Below are 17,586 nucleotides of genomic sequence, written 5' to 3' on the forward strand. Positions count from 1 at the left end.
CAGCTGGCATCACTGTGGGCCCCGGCAGCAGAGGAGCTACAGACCCTGGTGAGCAAGGCGGATGAGGCTCCCAGGCCTGCACCCGGTGACTCGGAAGCCCGCCTTGACGCATGAGACACAGGGAATATTGGTTGGTGCCCGCTCAGGTTTCTCTGCTGCCTCAGTCCTCCCAGCCACCCTGCTGGCTTACGTTGACCTCAGGGCAAAACCGTGAATGTGGAGTAACTCCTGTTGCACCCTTCCCATCTTCTCTCTCTGTATGCCCTTTCCTTGCAGGTGGTGCCCCCAACTAGGACCAGGTACATAATTTTGGGGGCCGAGTGCAAAATGATACTACAGTGTCTTTTGTTCAAAAATTAAGCATTTCAAGATGACAACAGCGGAACATTAAACCAAGCATGAGCCCTTTGAGCCCTTTTAGGTGGGGTTGCCTGTGCAAACGCATTGGTCTCAGGCCCATGAAACCATCCTGCCTCCCACTCCTCATCAATGGCCTCAGTCGCCTGACACCTAAGCCTCCATAGGAAGCCTCGCCCTGGGGCTCTAGGGGAGCTGCCTTCCTGCAGCGCCCATGGAGCCTTCCTCCAGAACCCTGCCCTCGCCCCACTCAGGGGGCTTCATCTGTGATGACGTGCTGCTGCCAACAGCGCGATGCTGAGTAGCAAGGAGCATGCACCAGGACCCAACGCCGAGCCCCCTGCGGAAGAGTGTGAGGCTCCAGGACAAGCTTCCAGGGACGTATGCAGACCTTTTCAGTGACACGCCCCTCGCCTTTCCCATCTGTGGCTTGTCCATGCCTGTCAGGGTGTTTGTGGTCCACACGTCTGTCTCATGTTTACTGAGCACCTGCCATCCGACAGGCTCCGTGCTAGGGTCTGGGAACCCAAGGGTGAAGGGGGTCCTCCCCAGGCTGTGAGGAGCTCCCGGCTCCTGGGGCCGGCAGCCGCAGAGGAGACCCTCGCAGAGCAGTGACCAGGGGGAGAGATGAAGCATTGCAACGACGTTGGAGAAGGAAGTGCAGGCGGTGAGGGGGACGGCATCAGAGAGTTTGTTTATTTTCAACCTTTCTAAGAGGTGAAAGCTGAGCCATTACAGCACAGATGTGCAGAGGCACAACTGATTTTATTCCTAAAATTGACTCAGTGTCGCTGTAAACCTCACAGTCTGCTCACGGGGGGGCCTGGTTCCACCCCACTCAGTGTCCCAAGGGGAATCGCAACAGGCTGCCCCCAAATATCCTGCTTTGGCGTGTGGATTATTTGAGCTGAAGGCCCCTGAGAAACAGCAGATGCAGGCAGGGTTCTCTGAGCTCCCCCTTTCCGCCCCAAAACAAGGAATAAATTCCCCACAAAAAGACGTGCCTTTTGTGTGGAGGGAAGAGGAGAACATTCTCACCATGGGAGTTGGGGAGGCGACGCCGAGACAAATGGTACTAAATGCCCCGTCTTCCGTTAGTTTCCCTCAGACATCTATAGCTTCCCCAGCATCCCCCACCCCTGGAAGCCCCAGCCTCCTTCTCTCCACGTCATCACGTCTCCACAAGCTGCTGTGCTTTGCTGAAATGGCGTCTAAGTTCTCAGGCCGAGCTGTTTCTCTGGGTCTTCATTTCTCTTCTGCGGAGGCCCCTGTGCCGCGTGAGAACGTCAGCATCAGGTAGAAAGTGCACTTTCCTCCTGCGAATCTGTCCTTATCAGTTTGTCTCGGGCTGAGCCACTAACCTGGGAGGGCAGAGAAGTCCCTCCCTCCCTGGAGTGCTCAGTCTGGGGCCGGACTCTTCCAGCCACGTTCGTGTGTTTTATTTCGGTCACCGTCAAGCTCCAGCATAACCCTTCTGGGGTAAATACCCAGTTAAGTGGAGGTTCTGCCCAGGCCCTCTGCAGTGGCCCCTCTCTCTGAGTCTCTGTGAGGGGGGACAGGGAGCGTGTGGTCCTGTGACAGGGACGGCCACTCTCCAGAGCCCCACTCACTGCCCACTGCCCTATGTCCTCTTCGGATGCCGGGCTCTCTCCTGGTGGCCTGGCGGTCACAGTGCAAGATCTAGGGAGGTACCAGGGTCCCACCCTGTTGGCAACCTCAGGCTCCCCGGTGGTGGGACCTGGTCCTGTGCTCTGGCCTCACCTGAGTGTGGAGCTCGGTGCAGCTGCTGTGGGTCCACTTCCCTCCCTCAGCTGCCCAGCCCCGCGGGTGGAGCGCCAGGCCCATGCCTGCTTCTCTGCAAGGCCTGCAGCCCCTCCAGCTATCCCTCGGAAAGCCTCTCTAAAATGTTCTAGAACAGTCTCATGTTCCCTGTCCCTGCTTCCCACCAGATTCCAACCTGATGCAGAAGCCAGAGGATTCTCTCTCTGGCCTCCTCCCAGCCCTCTGTCCATGCAGCCTCCTTAGTGCTTCTCTCCTGCTGTGGGAGGGAGTTTCCTCACATCTGAATTCTTCCCCTATCTGTGATCTGCTCTGTGGGGGCCCTCTACATTTATTTTATTTTATTTTACTTTATTTATTTATTTATTTATTTGGTGAGGATATTGGCCCTGAGCTAACATCTATTGTCAATCTTCTTCTTTTTCTAAATTCTTCTCCCCAAAGCCCCCTAGTACATAGTTGTATATTCTAGTTGTGGGTCCCTCTGGCTCTGCTATGTGGGACGCCACCTCTGCATGGCCTGATGAGCAGCGCCATGTCTGCACCCAGGATCTGAACTGACGAAACCCTCGGCTGCCGCCCAAGGGGAGCGTGTGAACTCAACCACTCAGCCACCGGGCCGGCCTCCCACGTTTAGTTTCTCCATATGTAGAAAGCAGGCTGTGAGGGTTCTCGGAGAACTCTGTCTCCTGAAAGCTTGATTTTCAAGACTATTGTCTTCCCTGAAGTTTAACATCCAAACTCAAAGTGAGCAAACAGCTTTTTGTTACAGCTGTTTGTGTCCTCTTCATGCTGTGAAACCAGAAACCAGGGGCCAGGTCTTCATAGTATAAAGGCTACTGAGGAAAAAGTCTGAAGTACTGGGAAAAAGGAAAAACAAATCTGTTCCAGATGCCATACTATGTGAAGGAGCTAGAACTTTATCCTGTAAATATGAGATGCCCCTGAGGGAAGGGAAACAGACGGGGTGACCCTCTGATTGTTCCAGATTTCTGCATGGAGGCCATTTCCAAACCACAGGAAGCGGGGCTCAGGCAGAGCTGAGTGGTCTGTCTGCCTGGAGGACACAGATGTGGGAGACTGAGGAATCTGTCATTTGTAGGCCAGAGTTCCAGAGAGGCAGGAGTTAAACAAGAGCTCCAAGGATCCCCTGAGGCCTGAACACTAACTCCCCTTGTCTGAACACTGATCTGCTCGTGGTGGGCTGGATTGCCATTAGAACCACTGCCCGTGTACTAAAGCTGAACACCTTCCTGAGCTCATACACATCTGGGAGAAATTTGAGCCCCTACCAGCTAGAAGGAAGGGGCTCCTGAAACACCCGGTGCGTTCTGCAGAAACTACAGAACGGGCGCGTCTCAGCAGTCAGGATAAGCGAGCTCCAGAGTAAAGACTATTGTAGACCCTTCCTAACAAAGCTTAAAAATGGGTCTCCAAAATCAAGTTAATAACAAGTAACTTAATCGCCTGCCAAATAATGTTCAACTGTCTTCAAAGGAAGACAGCAAAATCCAAACACTCAACAGCATAGTATTAATACTGTGTGACATTCAATGAAAAATTATTAGAAATGCAAAATAACACGAGAAAACCTATAGCCAGGAAGAAAATCAGTCAATGGAAACAGAGCCAGCTCAGGTGACTGAATTAGCAGACAAGAATGTTAAAACAGCTCTTTAAATACGCTCACATATTTAAAGGAAAATATAAACACGATGAGTGTTTCAATAATCACAATAAATAAAAATGGTCTCCATTTTACATTTGGATTGTGCATTTATATACACTTCATTTAAAAGGCAGAAATTGCCAGAATAGATGAAAAGCAAGATTCACACAAGCTGCTACAGAAAATACCCTTAAACATAAAGACAAGGATAGACTGAAAGTAAAAGGATGGAAAAAATTATACTATGTAAACACTAATCCCAAGAAAGTTAGAATAAGTAATGTGAGATAAATAGACTTCAGGAAAAGGAATATCATCAAGCCTCAAGAAGGTCATTTCATAATAATAACAAGGTCAATTCACCAAGGGGACACAACAATCTTAAAAATACAGACACTTAATAACAGAGCTTCAAAATACGTGAAACAAAAACTGATGGATTGGAAGGAGAAATATTCAAATTTGCATTTATAGTTGGAGATTTCAATACTTCTCTCTCAGTATTTGATTAAAAAGTCAATAGAAAACGAGTAAAGATCTAGAGAGCTTAACACTACTATCGGCCAGCTTGACCTGATAGGAGCCCACGCTCCATAACGGCAGCGTCCACATTTTCTCAAGCGCACATGGAACATCAGCTAATATAGACCACATGCTGGGCCATAAAAAAAACTCAGTACATTTAGAAGGACTTAAATCATACAGAGTGTGTCCTCTGCTCAAAATGGAATTAAAATAAAAAGCAATAATGAAATGATATCTGAAAATCTTCCAATATTTGGAAGTTAAACACACTTTTGAATAACTCATGGGTCAAAAAGGAATCACAAAGAAAGAAAACGCAGCACAGTTTCTCACATGCACAGATTTCAGTTGCCGTAAATAATGCCAGTCCCTGACCAGCAAGGTTCAAATGCCAGTTACCACATTTCAGTTCCACAGCATATTAAATAACCATCAGTAATTACATAAGGTATAAACTTCATTGCTAGCTCATCAGCCCATGAATCACCATGTAAATAACAGGTGAGCACCGTGATCAGACCAATCGCATACTTCTTCCAAAATCTGTTGGTGATCTGTTGCTACGCATCTATTATTCAGTCCACACACCTATGACAAAGCTGTTTCCTCCTTCTCGCCCACTGATAAACCATGTGACATTTTACAAAAATGAGTGACCCAAAGAAGGGGCTGGCCAACAGAAAGTGCTTCAAACAAACGAGAGGCGATCCTGTTGGAAGTGCAATCTGAGTCAAATGAATTGGAAATATAAAAGAAATAGCTAATGTGGGAATGTTAATTTTGGCACTGTTTGAGAGACTGGATTCACAGTCACAGGAGCATAGTGAATGAAGGTGACATAAATGAGGAAAGTGCTGATAATGAAAAGAATAAAGGTGTCCCAGAGGAAGTGACTCTGGCAAAAACTTTACATTAAATATCTCAGATATTTCACACCACTGAATGTGCAAAGGATAAAATGTTGGAAGCTAACCCAACCTTAGAAAGTTCTGAACATGACAATTCACAGAGGCCTGGAAAAGGCGCTCACTCCATTTGACAAATTACACAAAGAGGAGGCAGCCAGCTCCGTTCACACTACTGCCGGAAAGTTTCTGTCGATTGTGGTAGCAATTTCATAATATGAAATTTACCCTTGTAACATTTGTAAGTGCACAGTTCAGTGGCATTAAGCACACTCACATTGTTGTGCAACCATCACCACCGTCCATCTCCAGAACTTTTTCATTTCCCCAAAGTGAAACTCTGTATCCATTCCCTAAGTTTTTTACAAAAAGGCAAAACACTTAATTCTCAAAGTGTTTATTAGAAACACTTTTATATTTCTAATGTTTTAAATTACAATATACTAAATAAATATTAGTTTCGCTTTTTTTTCATTTTCCTATACAATTATAGCAGGCAGAGTTTTTAATGTCATGAGAAAAAATTTTAAATGTCGTGGAACAGTTGTAATTTTTCCATTGATTATTAAGATAGCTTTGCATGATTCCAACTTGCACAGTCATTTTTATGGTCCTTCATGACTGTCTAATGCAAGGAGTGCCTGTATTTGTGAGTTAAAGAGGCCCTTAAGGGAAAATTTGTAGTTTTATATGCTTACATTAGAAAATAAGAAAATTCTCGCCACCTGTACATGTATTGAATCATCACCTTGCACGCCTTAAACTTGCAACAGTACATGTCAATAATATCTCAGAAAAGCTGGGGGAAAAAAGAAAATGAGAAAATTCTCAAGTTCAATTGCTAAACTTTCACCTTAAGAGCTAGAAAAAGAAGAGCAAATTGAACCCAAAGCAATTAGAAGAAAGGAAATCATAAAGAGCAGAAATTAATGCAACGGAAAAGGCATAAACAACAGAGAAAAATCAGTGAACTCAAATGACCCATCAATGTTATTCCTTTGTATTTATCTAAAAAATAATGAAAACTATGTCCACACAAAGTGAGCTTTATTCATAACAGCTCCAAGCTAAAAACAACACAAATGCTTATTAGGGGTGAATGGATAAATAATTGTGGTATATCCATTCAATGAAATACTACTTTGCAATAAAAAGGAATGAATGACTAATTTATGCAGCAACATGGATCTTAACATTTTGGGGAAAGCATCACGCTCTGTAAAAGGAGCCAGACACAATGAGGTCCACACTGTATAATTCTGTTAATGTGAAAATCCGAAACGGGCAAATCCTCTCTACACTGGCTGAAAGTAGATCAGTGGTTGCTGGTGCCTGGGGTGAGGGTGGGGAGATGGACCATGAGGGAGAGTGGAAAAATGTTAGGGTGATGGAAACGGTCTATATCCCAATAGTGGTGGTTACTCAGATGTCTACATTTGTCAAAACTCACCAGGTTTAGCATGTTCATTTTACTGTAAATAAAATACATAATAACCATGAGGAACACCAAGCTGAGTCTGCAGGATGTGTTCACGTAACTCTGTTTCTCGTGAGCCAGGAGAGCTGCTGGTGGAGAGGGGAGGTGGCGCTTCACAAGGATGCGCGTTTGTGCTTGTGGTGTGTGCGTGTGTGCGGGTGTGTGTGTGTGTGTGGTGATGGTGGTGGAAGGTGGGTGGCTCCTTTCTCACCATTCCGCTGCATTCTGCCCCAAAGGAAGCACCCTCCTTCGCTTTGCTTTCACTCTCTCTTCTAAGTGCTTGTTTCCAGCAGGCAGAACCTTCATCGTATTTGCATTTCCAACACAGAAATTCAGTCAGCAATAAGGAATACTGCAGCCTCCTGTGTGCTCCTCTGCAGGAAACGCTTCGACACACCCTGAGCTGGAGGAAAGCACATTTTCTGCCAGGTGTAATTTACAGCCACATGCTTTACTACAAAGTGAGTATTTCTCTCTACAAGTTCCCAAGCAATAAGCCACGGACTTCCTCCGGGATTTTTCCTGGAACTAGGCGTATTGATGAGCGATGGTGGCCGCCTGCCCTCCCCTCCCCTCCCCTCACACACACACACACATGCAGATGCTGTACTTCCTGGGGGAATTCAGCTACGGTGTCTGGCAGTTCCTCCGAAGCCTGTGGCCTGAGAGGATGTGGGGCTGCCACTAGCAACCAGAAGCCAGAACGGAGAATAGCAGGACCTCAAAACCTGTCCAAGAAAGTGTCCGAGACTTCCTACTTTGAAAGACAGCCCTGCTTTCTTTGAGTCCTGGACGCAGAGCAAAGGATAAGAGGCTTTGTTTGTCCTGGGCCTCCGTCTCTTGCTCAGCAAACCAACGCCAAGAAGTGGACTGGGCACACTCACAGTGTGCAGTGCCCCTTCCTAAGGTGGGTGCGGGGCCGGGCTTCCTCCAGGGCTGGAGGTTGGCTCCCGCCCTCTGTGCTGCAGGCAGACCCGGGCTGGGGAAGCCCTCATGGGCTCTGCCTCGCCCCCGCTCTTTCTGATTTGCTTCTGTCCATTCTTCCATGTAGCACCGTTTGGAAAGCCCAGAAGCTGCCTAACGCCTCTCCTTGCACACCTGCTTCACAAGCCACTTCTTCTGCGTGGCTGTGTGTGCCTTTCCAAGGTCGGAGTCACGTGAGCTGCCTCTCGCTGGATGCTGCAAACCATTGAGCTGGGCAGAAGTCACAGAATGTCTTCCTTTCTTAAGCGCCGCTTACATAGACAATAAGTACAGGACTAGGATAAACTATATCTAGTCCTTTGATCATAAAATTTTGCCATTCAAATTGATCACGCCTGATACTAAATATTCAATATTAGTTCCCCAAACCAAAAGAGCTATGAATTGCTTTTTTTCCATATTCCAAGTTTTGGGATACCACTGTATCTTGTGAGAAGCACTTGTGTCCCCTCCTGCAGCTGAGTCGAGGGTGGGCAGCATCGTGCCCCCCACACAGCCAGAAGGACAGCGCCGAGATCTGGACTAACAGCTCTGCCTCACGCCAGCCCACAGCTTCCACCGGGACCTGAGCTTGACGTCTCAGGCCTCTGACCCACCAATAAACTGAGTCCATTTTAATCATTTCCACTCCCTCCCATGTGTCCTGCTTGAGACGGACACAAAGAGGCAGACAAATGACCTCCACATTGGATCTGAGCACTCAAAACAATAAAGTTTAATCTAAAACCACAGTTCATTTTCTTTCATTGTGGCAGAATTTATTTTGCTCCCAGAAACGCTGACCAAAAGATGCTAATCAAGTACTGAGCTGAGGGGCCAGCCCGGTGGCACAGTGGTTAAGTTCCCAAGTTCCACTTCTGTGGCCCAGGGTTTGTTGGTTGGGATCCCTGGTGTGGACATGGTACAGCTTGGCAAGCCGTGCTGTGGTAGGTGTCCCACGTATAAAGTAGAGGAAGATGGGCACGGATGTTAGCTCAGGGCCAGTCTTCCTTACCAAAAAGAGGAGGACTGGCAGCAGATGTTAGCTGAGGGCTAATCTTCCTCAAAAAAAATAAGTTCTGAGCTGAACCAAAAGTCAGAAATAAAATTTTTAAATTTACCTGTCAAAGAAAATATCTTGTGCTGTTTGCTCCCTTATACTATGGGCCAACTCCTCAGCTTGGAAAACATGTAAGTTGTTTCATTTGTCAAAACCACGTATTGGAGGAAAATCATGAGTTTTGAAAATATTTACATCTTCTAAAAATTCCTTGTGTTGCCTTTATAAAGTTGCACTTTTTAAATAAATCAAGCATAAAATTACTTAATCTTTAGAAGACATCTCACGTAGAACCCTAGATTTGAAATGATAAAATTAGTATTGTTTTATAATCTGCTTAAATGGGTACCATTTCTCATAAACATACATTCCAATCGAGCTTAGAGAAGTAACTTTCACAGCTAAGCACAATAAGAATAAGTCACTATCGTATTCCATAGGTCAGGGAAGATTCCCCTCTCTGCATAGAACATTAGGTACATTACAGGAGGGTTTTTCTGCCCTGGAAAATTATCAGACTAAACATTAATGGCATTGCAGGTGGCAGCAACTGTGATCTTACTATAAAGGGATTATTGTCAGCCACTTTTCCCCCAAAGATGTTAAAAATTTTCCTAAAAATAAGATACGCATTGATAACACCACTGCTTTCAAACAAGGGTCCTCTAAGTTACCTGACAGTGAGCTCTGACTTAGTGCTGGGGTGACCGATGGGAGTCGGGTGGGTGGAGGGGGCAAGGAATCCCACGCTAACCTCCCTCATGGGAGCTGAGAACTGGTGGACCGCCTGCACCTCCTCGAAATTTGAAATAGGGATTCTGGCAGCAAGAGCAAAGAACCAGCCCAGAACAAAAAGAGGTTACTCCGTGCACCAGCTCCTCACTTAGGCGACTAAGAGGCTGATAAGGTGAAACTTCTTACTAACCAGAAGCTAATGTTGGCCCATGTAAGCAGGTGTTTGAGGACATCAAACACCAATTATTAAAATGGTCCAGACATTGTTAAGTTTCCTACCTAGGAACAGACATATAATATTCTCAAGATGGCCCCTTCTTGTTTATAAAGATACAAGGGCTTACAACCAATTGATAGCTGGCTAACATTTAGCCTTTCCCAATGATTTCCACAGGTTTCGTGTGACTGGATCCTCATCTAGATCATAGAAGAAAATCCAAGCAATAGGGTCCTGACTTCCAGTGGAACGGGAAGAAACAGGCCAGCTGGAGTCTCTAGGGCACGGTTGGAAGTCACAGCCAGAGCCTCATCATCAAGAGCAAGGCTGACGTGGGTCATACAACAAATGAAGAACCCCACAGGACTGATGGTTGGTTATGGGGTCAGAATCACTTTCCGAACCAAATCCTTTTAAAATACCTGTGGCTCACACTTGCTGCTCCTCTGCTGTGATGCTCAGGGAGGAAAGCAGTCAGGCTGCTCCCTGCACAAGGACAAAGATCTCAGGCAGGGCGCCCACACCTGTCCAGAAAGGAAGAGAAGTTGCTAGAAAATGGCCAAGGCAGTCAACCAAGATCTGGGCATATTTTAAACTCATTTATAGGTATAATTTGATAGTAGAAATGGTAGGTTCAGCCAACTCTCAAAGGGGAACGACTTCAGCCCACTCCTTTGACTAATGACACCTCTGTGTGATACATGGTAACAAGACCAAACATAAAGAAACCCCACACTGCCAGCGTGCCTGCAGCCCCCATGAGATCTAGGTAGGGAAACCGGGCAGGAGTGGAGCAGAAGTTCCTCTTAAACCCAAACTCCCCAGAAACTTTTTGCCTGAAGTTGTAAAAGTATTGGTAATTTTTCATGAATTTACTCTATGTCTTACGAACACTGCTCTTGAGAGCTCTGTCTCCCCAGAAGCAGAAGTGTCCAGTGTTGTGGGATAAAAGGCCCCCAGGGTATTTCCAGCCAGACTGGCATCAAGAAGCAATATAATCCTCTAGCAAAGGAAATGTCCTTCTGCACATTACCCAAGAAATGCTGCTGAGCCCCCGCAGGCTTGAGTCAGGGAAGGAAGCTTCAGAGAGCCACGTGGAGACAGGCCAGCCCTGGGGGAGACCCCACAGATCAACCCTTACCTAGGAGAACTCACCACTTCCCCAAATCTGGTTCAAATCTTGTAGGTACAGAAACGTTCTGGTAAGTGTCCCAGGGTTGGCCAGACTTGAGATGCTGACTCATTCAAAGAAGGCCCGGAAGATGACAATATACAAAGTTAGAAAGCTAATTAGCATTTCACAATCACAGCAGCCCACTCTTTCCTTTAGACGAGCTACGTAATTGCCAAGTTGCTCAGTAAGCTTGGGTGACAACCCAGGTGGTTGGGCACAGTGGCATTAGGCTCCAATGGCCTGGTGGATCCACTTCCATGTTATAGATGGACTTGCCAGACAGACCCAGCACGCAGTCACTGACAGAGTCCCTCCTTCTCTGGCACATGCCTTTTGAGTCTCCTTTCCCTCTGTGTTCACGGCTGATTAATTCCTTTTCTGGTTGACACCCCTTTTTTCTTTATCTGGGTGACTTCTTTCCCTGGAGTTGAGCAATGGTCCTGCAGTAAGGTTGCACTCTGTGGCTGTGAGGCTCTGTGTGCTGGTTTCTTTATTTAATGTGCAGGGTGCCGTCTCATTTCAGGTTCTTAGGGGCACTTTTCCAAGTGCCACTGACAAGAGGAAAGGACGTGAGGGTATCTGATGAAAGCCGCGTGGTTTCTGGAAAGCTGGTAGCTCGTGGGAGCGGGCAGTCTTCCAGAATAGGATAGAGAAGGTGCGGCCGGGATGGATTGCATGTGTGGGGGTTAATCCTTGATGGGATATTGGTTACAGGGTCACTGAGGTGTGTCAACTGAAGGAGGAAGAAGGAAGGGAAAAGACACGATCAACGCCTGACCTCTGGGGTGTGGCAACCGCACCTGGTTCTAACTTGACAGCTTCTGACCCGGGTGCAGTCCGTCACCGAGCCCTGCGCACAGGCAGAGTGCAGGGTCTACCAAATGAGGACACCTGTTACAGGTGATCACTGGACTTTGCTCTTTCTGCCTTGCCAGCATGTCCATTTTCCTCGTTGGCCTGGAGTTTCTAGAGGTGAGGAAGGCAGGGGAGAGGGAAGGAGACCAGGGAGACCCTAGGAAGGAATACAGAGAGAAGACAAGCATCGTCTCCCGGCACCCCACTGTAGGACTTTGATGCCCAGCACAACTTTATGAACTCAGCTGACACCCGAGAGGACGTTGTCCTGGGTCTTAGCAGTCAGCCTGCCTGGGCCAGCAGATCCCAGAGCTTCACACGAGGTCCTTCAGGAATAGGACATGGGTCAGCGAAGGAGGGTGTGCACGGGGGAGGGCCTGTCTCCTTCTGACCCCAGAGAAGGGGGAAGGAGAGGAAAGGAGAAGTGCAGTGCAGGAGGCTGAGGGCCGACGAGCGTCCCCTCTGCCCCGTCCTGGCTTTTGGCCCAGAATGGGACCACATCCCGTCCACTCTCCCGGTTCACTGGAGTCTGTTCTATAAAATCACTGCAAACACTGACCTAGCAAATCCTGGACCGTTGTCCTGGGAGAAATACAGGGTCAGTGCTTGTGAGCCGCTGGTCACATTTTTTTTTTCTTTTAAATAGATTTTATTTTTTAGAGCAGTTTTAGGTTCACAGTAAAGTTGAAGGGGAAAGTACAGTGCGCTCCCTTAAGCCGCCTGCCCTCCCAGGGACACGGCCTCCCCCATTATCAGTGTCCCCGAGACGGTACCTTTGCTACAATCGATGACCTGTGCTCACACTTCGTCCTCCCCCTGAGTGCACAGTTCACACCAGCTTCACTCCTGGTGCTGTATGTGCTGTGGGTCTGGACAAACAATGGCATGTAGCCTCCCTGGTCGTATCCAAGAGGATTCTCACGGTCTGACAACCCTCTGTGCTCCATACACACACCCCCAGCCCCACACGCTGACCTCTCACCGTCTCCAGAAATTTGCCTTTTCCGGGATGTCACACAGTTGGTGTCATACACTATGTGGCCTCCTCAGATGGGCTCCTTTCATTTAGAGATATATATTTAAGGTCTCCCCAAGTCTTTTCATGGCTTGACAGCTCATTTCTTTTTAACATTGAAAATTATTCAATTGTCTGGATGTACCTCAGTGCTATGATCTGAATTGTGCCCCCACCAAATACATATGTTGAACTCCTAGCCCCCAATATGACTGTATTTGGAGATGAGGCCTCTACAGAGGTAATTAAGGTTAAATGAGGTCATAAATGGGGCCCTGATCCCATAGGACTGGTGTCCTTCTAAGAGGAAAAGACAGGGTTGCACAGACACAGGCCAAGTAAGGACAGAAAGAGAAGGTGATAGTTCATAAGCCAGGAAGAACTCTCTCACCAGTAACTGAGTTTTCCAACACTTTGATCTTGGATTTCCAGCCTGCAGAATAGTTAAAAAGTAAATTTCTATTAAGCCACACAGTCTGTGCTATTTTGTTATAGCAGCTGGAGCAGACTGATACACACAGCTTATCTCTCTACTCACCTACTGAAGGACGTGCGGGTGCTTCTAAGTTGGGCAATAATGAATAAAGCTGCTGTAGGCATCCACACGCAGATGCTTGTGTAGATATGAGTTTTCAAGGCCTTTGAGTGAATCCCCGGGAGGGTGACTGCTGGATCATGTGTGAAGAGTGGGTTTCGTTTTGTAGGAAACTGTTAAACTGTCTTCCAAGGTGTCTGCACCGTTTGCATCCGCACCAGCCACGAGGGAGAGTTCCCATTGCCCCACATCCTCGCCAGCACTGGGTGTTGTCACTGTTTTGGATTTGGGCCATTCTAACAGGTTTGTAGTGGTATCCCATTGTTTTAATTTGCATTTCCCTGATGACAAACCATGTGGAGCATCTTTTCATATGCTTATTTGCCATCTGTATATCTTCTTTGATGAGGTATCTATTCAGATCTTTTGCCCATTTTGTAATCAGGTTGTTCATTTTCTTATTGTTGAGTTTTAAGAGTGCTTTGTATATTTTGGATAATAGTCCTTTATCAGATGTGCCCTTTGCAAATATTTTCTCCCAGTCTGTGTCTTGTCTTCTCATTCTCTTGACAGTATCTTTCACGGAGGTGAAGTTTTTAATTCATTAGCGAATGAGAGCATAACCCTGCTTTATGCGCGTATCTGTTTTCTTTAATAGACCCTGTTGATTCGCTGGCATAGAACTCACAGCCAAGGCCTCACAGAGCCGGCCTGAAGGAAGTCGGCTGCGGCTGCCACGAGTTACTACATGCTGCGAGGCTTAAACAACAGAAATTTATTTCTCACAGTTCTGGAGGCTAGAGAGTCCAAGACCAAGGTCACCGTAGGTTTCCAGTGAGCGCTTTCTTCTGCTTTTATATGGCCTCTGCGTCCTCTCATAGCCTTTCCTCTGAGGCCAGAGAGAGTGCTCTCGTCTCTTCTTACAAGACAAGTCAGGACCCCACCCTGATCCACTGGACCTGGCCTGTCCTCAGGTGCCCCATCTCCAAATTCAGCCGCCCCGGAGGTGAGGGCGTCCACTCGTGATTTCTGGAGGACACAGACCTTCAGTCCATGTCACACGGGTTTTCTCTGTAAGGCATCCGCAGGCCTCCTGCTCTTAGGAACACAACACAGCCGTCCAGCACGTCACCTGGGGCCACTATACACAGCAAAATCACCAACACCAGGCACACAGCTATGGAAAACACGCACTGAGTAGACCATGAGAACACTTGTTTACGTGTGAGCACTGAAATGAAAGGTAGGGTGTCACCTCGTATGTCCTCAACTGGGAACGTGCACAACTCAAATTTGCCGCCACTCTGCACGCATCCACAAAGGGCCATGAAAGTGCAGAAGTGCTGATTTGGGGATTAAAATAAATTTCAGTGAGTAAGCAAATTCGCAGATACAAAATCTGCTGATAGTGAGGATTGGCTGTACATATTTTAGATGAAGTGAGGGGATCACTTCGGGGGGGCCTGCCCAACGTGCCGACTTGGATCTTAGGGAGAAGGTGGCGGAACAGAAGGGCCAGGCCAGCGCGTGGTCCTCTTGGTCCTTAAGAGAGTGGGCGAGTGTGAGCAGACAGGGTAGGTCCAGCTGACAGTCGGAACCCCCATTTTTCTCGCCTGCAGGATGCCGCTCTGAGAGCCCAAGGGTCTGCCACAGGCCTGCTGTGACAAAGCAAGGGGACCCCACGGTGAAGGCTGCAGCACATGGCCAGGCCCGGAGCTGAGGGAAACAGCAGAAACCCAGGGTCTGTCTGCAGCTCACTCGAAGAGGAGCAGAGATGGGGAGCAGGAAACGCAGGGCAAGTCCTTTTCCAGAACACCCTGGAGCCAGAGTTTGCCAGCTGAAGATTCCAGCCTGGAAGGACAACAGGGCTGCCTGGACAAGCAGTGCCCACTGGAGATGTGCAGACCCCTGCCAGTGCACCCATGCACCCCCGTGAGGCCAGCGGTCCGTTGGTGACCCATCAACACAACTGGGAGCGAGCAAGCCGCAGCCTTTCCCCCGTCCACACCTGGATGAGATCCCAGCATCTTAGCCGTGCTGCAGCGAGGCGGAAGGCCAGGCGAGCTGAGCCGCTGAGCAGCCACACCCCACAGTGGCTTAGGACAGCCAAGGGACTCTCACTATGCAGCTTTAAGTCAGATGGGACAGGCAGTTTTCTCCCACTTAGCCGTGGGTGGGGACTTGGGTGGAGAGCAAGTTCAGTTAAACAAAAGATAAAGAAATTCCTTCTTCTCTGTCTCTGCTGCACTGTGAGCTGCGGTATGAGACCCAGTAACATTAGAATTTTAGTTGATTATTCTTTGCACGGTGGTCATAACCTAGTGAGGGAAACAGGTGCTCCCTGGTTCATCATAAGGGCGAGGCAGCTTGCGAGAGAGCTGTGAGCATCTGTTGCGCTGATGTGCATGTCCGGAGGGCGGCAGTGACCTTTGGCAGTGCTGCAGCAAAGGCGCACTGTTGAGGACCCTGAGGACGTTAGATGTTGCTTAGAGATAGCTTGTGACAGTTGGCCCTCTGGGTCCTGTCCTTCCACTGACTCTTAGTTGGTGACATAAGATTGAAATCTCACCTCTTTTTTTTGAGGGCTGTATCAGTTTCCCATTGCTCATAAACAATTGCCGCAAATTTAGTGACTTCCAATGGCAATCTTTCATTATCTCCACAGTTTCTGCAGGTCAGAAGTCCAGGCCCAACCGAGCCAGGTCCTCTGCTCAGAGTTTCACAAAACTGAAGAAAGCTGTTGGCCAGGCTGCGCCCCTGCCTGGGGCTCAGGGCCCTCCCCAAGCTACGAGGCTGTTGGCAAAATCCAGTTCCTGTGGTTGTGGGACTGAGGCCCCAGTGCCCTTGCTGGCCGTCAGCCGGGACGGCTCTCGGCTTCTAGAGGCATCATCTGGAGTCGAGGCGGCATCTTTCAGCACCTCGTATCCTCAGAAGCAAGAAGCACCCGGGGCTCAGAGAGCAGCGGCCTCATTGTCCCTGTGTCTTGGGGTTTTTTTCTGGTTGGGTTGGAGAGGCCCGAGAAGAGCAAAGTCACAATAAAAACCTTTCTCTTGACCAAAGATTTGGCAGCTCTAGTTTGTCCTGTATTTTCCTGTCTTCAGTGAAATTTAAAGTTTTGTTAAACCCCCTAAAAGATCTTTGAGGGAAAAAAATGAGTGAGTTTTGTCAAAGACTGTACTTCAGCCTTTAAAATACGGCTGCAGACCACAGCCCCCAGGTGGCTTCTTCCTGGAAAACTCTCACTTTGCAGCCTGGGATCAGTCAGATAAAGGTTTTCTTTAAAGGGATCATTTCCTGCTACGTCAAACCTTTGTGTCTTTCCTGGACCAACAAGGAGCGTCTATCTTCTCTTCTAGAGCAAGATAGTTTGTGAACTGAAAACCCACCCACGCACTTTCACCCTCTTGCCTGAACGTTCTGTACTTTACATGAACTCTGGAACCCGTGTGTCCTTGTTTCCGGCCATTTCCTTCCACGTTGTGCAAAGGCCTCTTCCTCTCACACAGTTAGCAAGTAAGTGGTACACACGGAGACCTGCCACCTCGCTGACGTGCAGGAGAGACCAGGAATGTGAGATCCGTGGCTCCACATTCTAGGTGGGCGGCTGCCGTGAGACCCGTTCTGTATCTGAGGTGGGACAGCATTTGTAAAATTTTCCATCCAGGAGTTCTTAACTCACAAACATCTCGGGTTTCAGACGTGTATTCATCAATCCTTTTGTTTACAAGTGAAAAAAGGTCACCAACAGGTGTTTACTCCTGTCTGGCTTCTTGTTGTAGTTCCAACAAACGGCAGTGGGAATGACTTCTTTCCTGTTCGAGAATTCAACATACTCTTTTCCTCCCTGCCTTGGTATGTTGTGGTTGCATCAGGCATCTCTTTTCCAAAATGAAAGAGCTTCAGCTAAAATGAGGACCTATTCAGGAAAATGATCTCTCACTCACTGGTCTTTCCAGCGTTCAGTGAAACCCCGTAGCAGCCACACTTTGATGATCCGAAAATCCCAACACGTGCTAAGCTCAAGAAAACCTCAGTCACATTTTTGCCACGCTTGGGCTTGGTGCTGTTGAACCCGCACTCTGAGCTTCTCCTAAATCAGCCTTAGGTTGCTGTGCGTCTAGTCTCCACACCCGGGCTGGGTGGCCTGGTGGATCCTGGTAGTTTTATTTCTGCCATCACAGGCCAAATGCTGAGCCTTGACACTGGTCTCTCCAGTACTTTCCAAGGTCAAAGGCTGCCTTCAAAGTCTCCAACATAGGAATCATAGGGACCTTCTAACCTTGGGAAAATCCCTCTAAATTGACTATGACATCACAGAAG

The 17,586-nt window shown here is 47.9% G+C and overlaps 1 long non-coding RNA gene across 1 annotated transcript; it reads left to right on the top strand.

Annotated features, from left to right (window-relative positions):
* Window positions 1-6,979: 6,979 nt before the first annotated feature.
* LOC138915872 (uncharacterized) lies at window positions 6,980-8,427 on the top strand. The gene is made up of 2 exons (XR_011422273.1): window positions 6,980-7,619; window positions 7,764-8,427. It is a non-coding gene; the product is annotated as an uncharacterized lncRNA (long non-coding RNA).
* The last annotated feature ends 9,159 nt before the right edge of the window (window positions 8,428-17,586 follow it).

The sequence above is a fragment of the Equus caballus genome, chromosome 10 (assembly GCF_041296265.1).
Source record: "Equus caballus isolate H_3958 breed thoroughbred chromosome 10, TB-T2T, whole genome shotgun sequence".
In the NCBI taxonomy this organism is placed as follows: Eukaryota; Metazoa; Chordata; class Mammalia; order Perissodactyla; family Equidae; genus Equus; species Equus caballus.